The sequence below is a fragment of the Balaenoptera ricei genome, chromosome 18 (genome assembly GCF_028023285.1).
Source record: "Balaenoptera ricei isolate mBalRic1 chromosome 18, mBalRic1.hap2, whole genome shotgun sequence".
NCBI classification, from domain to species: Eukaryota; Metazoa; Chordata; class Mammalia; order Artiodactyla; family Balaenopteridae; genus Balaenoptera; species Balaenoptera ricei.
Window position 1 is genome coordinate 52,379,766 of NC_082656.1, and position 11,487 is coordinate 52,391,252.

Here is an 11,487-nt window from a genome sequence, read left to right on the forward strand (position 1 = left end):
GGGTGGTAGGATGAGGGGTGTGTGTGGATATTCATAGCAGCATTACTCTTAACAGCCAAACTCTGAAAACAAACCAAATGTACCACAGTAGAAAGAATAAATGGACTGTGGTAAATTCATTCTACTGAATACTGTGCATCAATGAGACTGAACTACATCTATATTTGACAATATAATGTTGAGAAAAAAGGCAAGCAGAAATGAATATGCCCTGTATAATTCCAATTATATAGTGAAAACTAGGCAAAACTAGTCTAGGAGATCAGAAGTCAGGATAAGAGATACCAAATGGGAGTGGAGTGGACCCTGTGGAGGACAGGGGCCTAAGGTGGCTTCTGTTGCGCAGGTGCTGACCTATTTATTGAATTTGGATCCGGCTACATGGGTGTATTCACTTTCTAATATTTAATGAGCTTATCATCTGTGTACTTTTCTCAATGTAAATTATGCTAACAAACAAGTTATTTTAAAAATTACCCTATTTCTCCCCTTCTGCCCACAACCATGGATAAATGGCTCTCCACGATGGCCAACTGAACGATGAGATTTTTCTGAGCCTCACTTTTGACATATATCCCTGAGATTTTATCGGTGTGCATTGACCATGTACTGAATTCAGTTATTTTCGAGGAGCACTCTGTGATAGCTTTAGCTAGTCATCCTCTTATGCTGTTGTAAAAATCACATCAAGAGCTGTATCATTTTCATAACACCTTGAGAGTAGCATTTTAAAATTTATTTTCCTCAATTCAAAGTAAATTTCTCAATATTGTGGTTCTAGCAACATATTTCTCCTATTTTATTAACATATTAATGTCCTTGGCATTCAAGCCTGATAAAAGCACAACTTGCCAGTAGGCAGGAAAACATCCAATAAGAATCGCTGCCAGACGTTAAAGAGTTCTGGATGAAAGCACTAGGACACTGAGAATTTAAAACTTGCACCAGTTCCACACCCTGAAGATGACCAGACTCAGGATTTGAGCTACTTATCTGTTTATGAGGTGAGGGAAATCCAAAGTCTGCTCACCCAAATACCCATAGCCCAAAAGGTTTACAGCATGACTATACTCAGCCAGGGTGCATTTAGTTTTTACAAAGTTATATTTACATCATATTGGCTGTTAATCTTTCTACTTTTCCAATTTAAAAAATCAGCTTAATGTTTCTCTTTCATCTTAAAATCCTCTGTAATATGCCCATGAATGGTGTCATTTAAATAAAGAAACTTAGAAGATTTGTGACTGGCAATTCGTGTTGTCTTCTCTAAATTATTATCACCATATATAATTTGGGGGAGAGTGGTGGGAAAATATCAAGCTCTACCGTATGTGTAAATTTCAATTCAAAACATAATAATATTCATATCCCCACTTTTTTTTTCCCGGTTACTGTACTCTCTCCAACAAACAACAGTCAAACTTAAAAATTTTTTGCGACATTTGTTACTTTTTTTTCATCTCCCTTTCCATCCTCAATTTACTCCAACATGACTTTACTCCCATGGCACAATCAAAACTTCACTTGTTAATGTGATGAATGACTAGTCACTCTTCTCCTTACTTGCCTGACTTCTAGCAGTTTTTCCCCCATTTGAGCCTTCCTTCCTTCTTGAAACCCTCACATCTTTTGCATCCCAGAACACTATACTCCTTTAGTCTTCCTCTTACCATACTGTCTGCTCCTTAATTATCTCCTTAGCTGATGCCTCCTTCTCTATCCAAAGTTATATATACACAGCCCATTTTCTCTCCTGAAGACTCAACAAGTTCCCTTAAGTCCAACTCCTAAATATCTTTGCAATCTGTCTGTTTCTCTCCCTTGCTACTTCTGTCACATCAGTAAAACTAACGTACCCTCCTATCCAGGCAATCTGGGCTTCTGGGCTTCCTTACGGTCCCTCCACATCGTTTACTCCTCTCCAATCCATTCTTCACATTATTACTCAATTGCATTATAAAATGTCAATCTGATGATGCCACTCCGATTCTTAAAGTCTTTCAGTTATATCCCTGTGTCCTTTAGAATTCCCAAATCCCCAATATAACACATCAGATACTCCATGATGTGGTGGTCTCTTTTTTCACCTTTGATTGGTTATCTGCACTTGCTATTTAGTATACACGATTAAAAAATAATAAAGTGCAGGAGATAAGTATTTTCAGATAGAAAGACCACCATATGTAAAATCCTTGTGGCGAGAGAACAATTTCATATAAGGAAATGACGATTAAAAGTATCAGCTTTCAAATGCCAGGTTTGTGGAGCATTTGACACTTGAGCCTAGAATCATGTAAGACTACTGGATGAAGCTTCTAAGCCACCAAGCTTTGGGGTCATTGGAAATTACAGGCTGGGTTTATACAAAACATAGGTAGTATGATGGTTAATCTTGTGTATCAATTTGACCTGGCCATCTGGTATTGCAGATATTTGGCCAAACATTATTCTGGCTATGTTTGCCAGGGTGTTTTTGGATGAGATAAATATTTGAAACACCCAATGTGGAGGGTCCTTATCCAATCAATTAAAGACCAACAGAGAAGAAAATGGTTGACCAGTAGAAAATTCCTTCTGCCTGACTGCTCAGCTTAGGATATCAGTCTTTTCCTACCTTTGGACTCAAGCTGAGACATTGGTTTTTCTTGGGTTTTGAGCCTGTTGTCTTTTGGACTAAAATTTACACCATTGGTTCTCCTGGTCTATAGGCCTTTGGACTTGGACTGGAGCTATACCATTGGCCTTTCAAGCTCTCCAGCTTGCGAACTGCAGATCTTGGGACTTCTCAGCCTCCATAATCGTGTGAGCCATTCCTTATAATACCTCTCTAGATCTCTTGCTCTGTCTCTCTCTCTCTGTTTCTCTTCTGTTGGTTCTGTTTGTCTGGAGAACCTTAATACAAATTTTGGTATAAAGAAATGGGGTGTTTCTGTAACAGATACCTGAACATGTGGAAGAAACTTTGGAACTAGATAATGGGTAGAGGCTGGAAGTGTTTTGAGGTACAGACTAGAAATATGGATGTTAAGGGTGATTCTGAGGAGAACTCAGACAGAAATGAGGAACATGTCATTGGAAACTGGAGTAAAGACAACCTTTGTTATAATGTCACAAAGAACTTGAATTAACTATGTTTTAGTGCTTTGTGGAAGATAGAACTGTGAGCTATAAAATTAGATATTTAGCTGAGGAGATTTCTAAGCAAAGTATTGAAGGGGAAGCTTTGTTCCTCCTGACTTCTTATAATAAAATGAAAAAGGAGAGAGGTGAATTGAAGAAAAAAATGTGAAGCAAAAAGGAACCAGAAGCTGAAGGTTTGGAAATTTCTCAGCCTATCCATATTACAAAAAATGAGAACGCTTGTTCTGAAGAGAACATTAAGATTTGGCCAAACAACCATTTGATAAAGAGATCATGGATGTGACTCATTGATTTAGTCAGTCATCTCAGCAGAAGCCAGGAATAGAGATTGGATTATGTCAGCAAATGCATTGCTGGTTTGAACTAAAGAAGACAAAGGAAGTGGGATGGAATGAAGTAGGGCTGTTGAACTTCTTGGAGTCTACAGAACTGGACCATAGAACTATTCAGCTGCAAATATGCACTATTTTTCAAGGAAAGGGAAAAATAACTCTGAAGACAATTCAGAGATCATCAGGGCTGCCACTGCCACCATACGCCCAAGGGGGCAAGTCTATTTCCTCCTTGGTTCCAAAGGGTGGAGCTGAGGGGATAAGGCCACCCCTCAGAGCTATGTGAGTGATGCTGCCACACCAGTGGGCCTGGATAACAGGGCATCAAATCTAAGAGGATTATTCTTGAGCCTTAAAATCTACTGAGATTTGCCTTTTTAGGTTTTGGACTTGCTTGGGACCCATCACCCCCTCCTTCCTTCTGATTCACATCCTTTCAAAATTCAACGCTGAATGAAACACGTCTTTTCATCTAAATCAAATTGCCTCATGTGCCTGTATCTCTAGACAGTGTGTGTAAGCTAGAAGAAAACTCTACAGAGCCTGGCCATGCTGGCACCCTGATCTTGGACTTCCAGCTTCCAGAACTGTGAGAAAATAAGTTTCTGTTGTTTCAGCCCTCCAGTCTATGGTATTTCATTTTGGCTGCCCAAGTAGAGTAAGACATGCAGGAAATAGAGGCTGAACAGTACTGCCATAGTGCTTACATGGAGGAATCTGAAAGCACTTGCTAGAGTTGTTTTGTCCTTTATTGGTTATAAATAGTAAATCTACAGTTACTATTTTTTATTGTCTTACAATGCTTGTTTAAAATTTTGCAATAAATTCTTTTGGCAGCAATAAACTCAAAAATGAGAGTGCATGTTTAAAGAAAAATTAAATACTGAATTTCCATTTCTCAAGATAACTAATGATGCATGTGTAACTTGCAAAAAATGTTTGTTGAATTTACTATTTACTGTGACGGATGGTACAGAAGCAGCTACAGAAGATGTATTTACATACCAATCCACAAAACACGTCTTTTCATCTAAATTAAATTGCCTGTTATTCTAAATTAATGATGTTTCTTTTGATTCCAAGCTTCCTTGAACACATTTGAAACCTGAAGTGATAGTGGTTAATGTCTGGCTTTATGATCAAAAGACCATCACAGACAGTTAAATGATGCCAGGCTTACATCAGGGTCATTAAATGTTTCAAGGAGAAAATAAGTGAATTCCAATAATAGATTTTTTTTGTGCAATTCGTGAAGTCAAAGAAAAGCTTTTGGACGTTCATTCTGTTGAAAGTGAAAGATCTGATAGTACTGTGAATGCTACTGTAAACTTGATTAAGTTCAAAATTGAACAAAAAATTATTTGTTGTGGAAATAATATGAACATAATACATGTGTGGTGGAGCACAGCATTTTGGTAAAAACAATATGCTTACTAAATTAAGAAACTTATGGGGTAGAAATTTTCCTCTACCTGCTGTGGTGTACATATAAGTAATAATTACATCCAAACAAATAGCAATATCTACTAATCAAAATAGAACCTGTAGATGTCACATTTTACAATTTTGTTATATATATGCACAGATAAACTAACTGGACTATAAAATTGTTGCAATGAGGCAGAAGTTGAATTAATTAGAAAAACCTTCAGCAGAACTGTACATACTTTCCCACTTTGCTGCTCAGCATTGTTTGGGTTTTAGAAATGTTTTAACTTCTGAACTACTTTGAAGTCAACCTAAGGGTCCTACAACAATAATAAACCTTTTGTAAATTAAACCATCCCTCTAAATTTTGGTTGCATTTGTTGAAAATCACTTGAATATCTTTGATTAAAGTGTTTAACCAAAGGGCTATAAAAATTCTAATTTTCAAGCTTTAAAAATTTGCAATTATTACAGCCAGGAAGATATTGACAATATCTGTCATACAGAGTGAAATAAGTCAGAAAGAGAAAAACAAATACCATATGCTAACACATATATATGGAATCTAAAAAAAAAAAGAACCTAGGGGCAAGACAGGAATAAAGATGCAGACCTACTAGAGAATGGACTTGAGGATATGGGGAGGGGTAAGGGTAAGGTGGGACAAAGTGAGAGAGTGGCATGGACATATATACACTACCAAACGTATAATAGATAGCTAGTGGGAGCTATCTGGGAGCAAGCTAATAGCACAGGGAGATCAGCTTGGTGCTTTGTGACCACCTAGAGGGGTGGGAGAGGGAGGGTGGGAGGGAGGGAGATACAAGAGGGAAGAGATATGGGGACATAGGTATATGTATAACTGATTCACTTTGTTGTAAAGCAGAAACTAACACACCATTGTAAAGCAATTATACTCCAATAAAATGTTAAAAAAAAAATCCATATAATTATTTTGTCAATTGACCCACGTCAATATATAGCATTATTTTTCTTCCAGGGCAGGATTGAGGATCCAGTGTAGTATTATTATATTGTATTATTTGTTGCATTAATTATCTATTTCTGTATAACAAGTTATCCCAAAACTGGATGGCTTAACACAATAAACATTTATTATCTATAGTTTCTGTAGGTCACGAACTTGGAAGTAGCTTGGCTGAGTCGCTCTTGAGGTTCCCGTCAAGGTATTGATGGAGCTGCATGCATCTAATGGCTTGACTGGGGCTGGAGGATCCACTTCCTGGAGGATCCACTCACATGATTGGTAAGTTAGTGCTGGTTGTTGGCAAAAGGTCTCATTTCCTCCCCACACATGTCTCCTCTGAGGCTATCTGAGTGGCCACTGGCTTCCTCCAGAGAAAGCAATTCAAGAGAGCAAGGAAGAAGTGACAATGTCTTTTGTGATCTAGTCTTGAAAATTTCACACTGTCACTCCTGCCATATTCTGTAGTCACACAGACCAACCCTGATTCAGTGTGAGTTGGGACTTTACAAGGGTGTGTACATCAGGAGGTGAGGCTAATCGAAGGTCATCTTGAAGGCTGGCTACCAAACTTGCCATGTTTCTTTTTATCTCTTTTAACTAAAAAGACTTATTTAAAAAAATGTTTCAAAGATCTGTTGTATAAGCCCATCAATACAATAAAACAAAATACTCAGTGAAATAAATTATTTAATTATGTTTATTGCCACTTTTTACTCTCAAATATGTCCCAGTTTGGACCGTAACTTACGTGGTCATTTCTAGAAACCACCTCTTCCTAGAGTGCTTTCTGAACTTACCCCAGAATCAATTAATTTCTCCCTTTACAGTCTCCTCTTGTATCTTGAACTTTTTACACAACACTTATTCAACATTCTCTTCCCCTCTAGAATGTGACTTCTACAAAGGCAAAAAGTAGGTTTAAAATGAATAAATGGATTAAATACTATACTAATTATCAAGATTGTTTTAGTATTTGATCATTATACTCAAACATAACTGTACTCCAGGGAAATGCAGCCATATAGCAAAATATGAAGGTAAATTTAGACAATTCAAATGCCAACTACAAAGTATTTATGCATTTATTCACTCAACACATGTTTACTGAGCACCTCTACTGTGTGCTAAAGGCTCTTCTAGACACTAGGGATTCAGTGCCTGGGTGTATGTGTAAGGTTCTTTTTCTCACAAAGCTTCCATTCAGGAAGAGGGACTCAGAATGAGGCAAACAAACTAATAAATTAAAAAAATTCCAGATTGTGATGCGTGCCACATACAATAAAAGACCTTAATGTGATAGGTAGGTCCTGGGAGTAGTAGTAAGAAAAGGCTGCTTTAGACAGGGGTTTAGGGTGACAGCCCTGAGGAGGTGGCATTTGAGCTGAGATTGGCACAGACAGGAGCTATGCATTCCAAAAACAGCAAGCTCTTTTTACAGGAAGGGACTGTGCATGAAATGTAAAGAATCTATTTTAGAATTGCCTATATACAAGAACAACTAGATATTAAGAAATAGACCCACAGACATAGAAAACAAACTAATGGTTACCAAAGGGGCAGGGGAGGAGGGATAAACTAGGAGGATTGGATTAACATATACACACTACTATAATAGATAACCAACAAGGACCTACTGTATAGCACAGGAAACTATACTCAGTATTTTGCAATAACCTATAAGGGGAAGAATCTGAAAAAGAATATATATATATATACACATATATATGTGTGTGTGTATATATATATATAATCTGAATCACTGTGCTGCACACCTGAAAGTAACACAATACTGTAAATCAACTATACTTCAATTTAAAAAAAGAATCTATTTTAGAATTGCCTATATACAAGAACAACTAGATATTAAGTCATAGGCCATGATGAGAAATTTTCTCAAAGTGCATTTAATTTCCTTAAATGGAAAAGTATTTCTCTGGGCTATTACTGTTACTGTTATTATTACAATACTATTACCTGCCTCTATGCAGTTGCTGTTGTCTGGTGAATACAAATGTGGTTAAATGATTTACTCACCATATACTTTGTAAATTTAAGCCATCTGTGAGTTATAACATAACATGTTATATAATAACATGTTAATACATGCACCTGGTTGTGTCTCAGCTCATAATAGAGTATGAATCACCATTCCTGGGTTTGAGGGTTTGCAGAAATCCTGTCCTTTTCCTTGAAGTCATTCTGATGTATTCAACCTACTCAAGCAAATAAGATGCTGATATGAAAATACAGCCATGACTCATTCAATTCAGGTCATGTCCCTAAGATGATGCTTTTGACACATGATGTTCCTTAGCAGTGGTGGACACATTTACTTTATAAACCAACTCTGACATGGATTTTGGTATCAGAATAAGCAAACACTGGAATTTCAGATTGCTGAGTATGCACTTGGGTTTATAAATCTTGATCATGACAGTATATTTTTCCTTATTCTGCACTGTATATAATCAAAAGAAACTATCTGGTTGCATTGGGTTGTGCATATGATTTTATTATTCCAAATTATTTGCTCTTTGATCCTCTCTAAATATTACATTTATGGAAGTACATTTACACTTGGCTTATGGCATTTTGTGCAACGCATATACTCCCGAGAAATCTTGTGCAAATCCAACTATTGTAAATGAAATTGTTTCTAGAAGCATTAGAAGAGCTTGGATTTTAAAAGCATCCTGCAGAGTCATTTTTCTAAGTAAGAATCTTCTTATAAAATGATCATCACTTCTTATTAAATCTGTAGAAAGGTCAGATTTTCATGGGTTATGTTTTCTTAGAGTACATCTATATACATCACATTTCTTATTCACAGACACTGCTGTACTTTAAGAAACACTTTAATACCTGCATGTAATCTATAAGCATGCAGTCTATTTTAGAAATGATCAAAGATGATGACAAACAGACCCTGTGTCTATGGTATTCATGAAACAATGTCCACAATATTGCTCTTTGATCTCTGGCCTTTTCTAATTGATTTTGCATCTGGATGGCCTCAGTACTGCATTCCAAGCAAGTCTGCATGCTATAAGGATTTTTTTCCCAGCATTTTATAACTATATGTTTCTTGAAGTTGAACTGTAGAGTGTCCTAAGAGTATCATTTTGTTCATATTGGGGTTTTCTTTTGGTCATAGTGCTTTTATTTGACATAAAACAGGTAGTTCTTAATAGCACATAATAGTGCAAAGAGCATTGATTTTAGACTCAAAAAGTCCTATGTTTTAATAATGGCTCTTTTTCTTTTAAACTGCATGGTCTTCAGCAGTTTATTTACATTCCCTGGACTCTGATCCCTCATCTGAAAGTCAGGTAATGAAAGCTCATAGGGATTTTTTGTTGATTAAAGGAACTAAGTGGTAACTATCATTGATATTAACAAGAGGTACTATTACTTGAGAGAGATTTTTAAAAAACATTCTCCCTTCATATATATGTATGTATGTAAATGTACATACATACATATGTATGTACGTCAATGTACATACATGCCTACATTTCTCCCGAAACATGGTCACCGGGGGAGAAAGATACCAGATAGTGTCACACCAGAATTTCAACCTTCAATCACCTTTAAATCTTTTTTTCTTGATACTTAAAAAAAATCGATGCATTAAAATAAATATAATTTTAAAATGAGATAATCTTAGAGAAGGTGCACACTCTGCGTCCTAAATGCTTTAGCAATCTCTCATCAGTTACCAGGATCACTGAGACACTCCATCTTTCTTGGACATAGTTTTATTTCATTAGGATGAAACAAGACATTTGTGGCCATCTTACCTCAGCATAACTTACTTTAACCCCTTGCCCTGTGACTTTATAAATGTCAAGATACTGCCAAAAATTCCCTACACAATGTTTCACCAAATATTTGCCTTAGCTTGTTGAAAGGAGCCCTATAACCATTTTTAAGAGCTACATTGTGCATACAGGTTAGAACTTATAAAATGATGCTAAAGGCAACTTTTCCTGTTGTCTCTCTTTCATATCAAATAGAAGAGACTTTAAGACTAAAGTATTACTAGAGATCAAAAAGGGCATTTCACAGTGATAAAAAGATAAGTTCTCCACTTTCATAATAACCTTGCATGTAGCTATTAACATAGCCTCGAATATATAAAGCAAAAAGAAGAAACTAAAAAGAAAAATAGACAAAATCACAATTATAAGTGGAAGGTTTTAACACCAATTTCTCAGTAACCAAAAAATTTAGTAAGGATATAGATGATTTTTCACTATGCAATTAATGTTTTACCTAACTGACCTTAATAGAATACTGCACACAACAATCTCAGAATACACATCTTTTTCAATTTATTAAAGTTGGTACACACTCCTAAGTCTCAATAAGTTGCAAAAGACTACAATATAATAACTTAGAAACCGATAACAATAACTAGAAAATCCCAATACGGACTTTCATTATGGAATTATGGAAAATTATAAATAAAATTCAAAATAATACTGGGTAAAAGAAGACATTAAAATGAAAAACAGAAATAGTTCTGTACTGAATGAAAATAAATTTGAATATATAGATTAAATGGGCAAATTCCTAAGAAAAGCACAACCAACAAAAAACAACCCAAGAATAAATAGGAAATCTCAATAATGTTAAAACTCTGAAAGAAGAATATTTATTAAAAACTTCTGTAAAGAAAACTCCCAGTGGATAATGTCTTTTATATTGATATATATACTTTCAAAATTATTGTTTGGTTTAAAACACAACAGTTTAAAATTTGATCCTTTAATTGCAGTCTGATGCAATAATATTCTATGTAAATAATTTTCTAGTAGTAATTGTCCATTACTACTAAAACTTAATTGTTTTTAATATTTTAAAAAAACAAATGTCCATAAAAGGCACAGTTACAACTACCAGTAAATCATATTACTGATATATTCTTGAATTGTTCAGTTTTGTGAAACTTCACTTAGTCACTAGATATTTACATAGAATATTATTACATCAGTGTGAAACGAACCAAAGTTCAAACAGTTAGGTACCTATAAAAACTACTGAATAGATAGTTGTGTTCTTTTTGTCCTGAAATTATTTGCACTTTTTTTTGGAGAAATCAGTAATTTTGTAGAGAAATTTGTAAAGAAATTTTGTAAGGAATTTCAAGTGAGGTACTAATATCAAAAAATAATATTGAGGGACTTCCCTGGTGGTCCAGTGGTTAAGACTTTGTGAGTCCACTGCAGGGACCATCAGTCTGATCCCTGGTTGGGGAACTAAGAGCCCACATGCCATGCAGCCAAAATAACTAAATAAATAAAATAAAATAGAACAAAATAAAATTATATCCAGCATTTAAAAAATAATAATAATATTGACTCAGTTGGTACAACAATAGCAACAAGAAAATATCCCAAACATAAAGTAGTATAATTAAAAATATTCACATATTAACTTTTTTACTTTTGAAAGGTAATATTTCTTTTGCTCTTATTTTCTTATTTTCCTTTTTTCAGCCTTTTATTTTATTTTTAAATTTTTTCCCCATTCTCTCTCTCTTTTTTAAACTGAAGTATGATTGATTTACAATGTTATATTAGTTTCTGGTATACA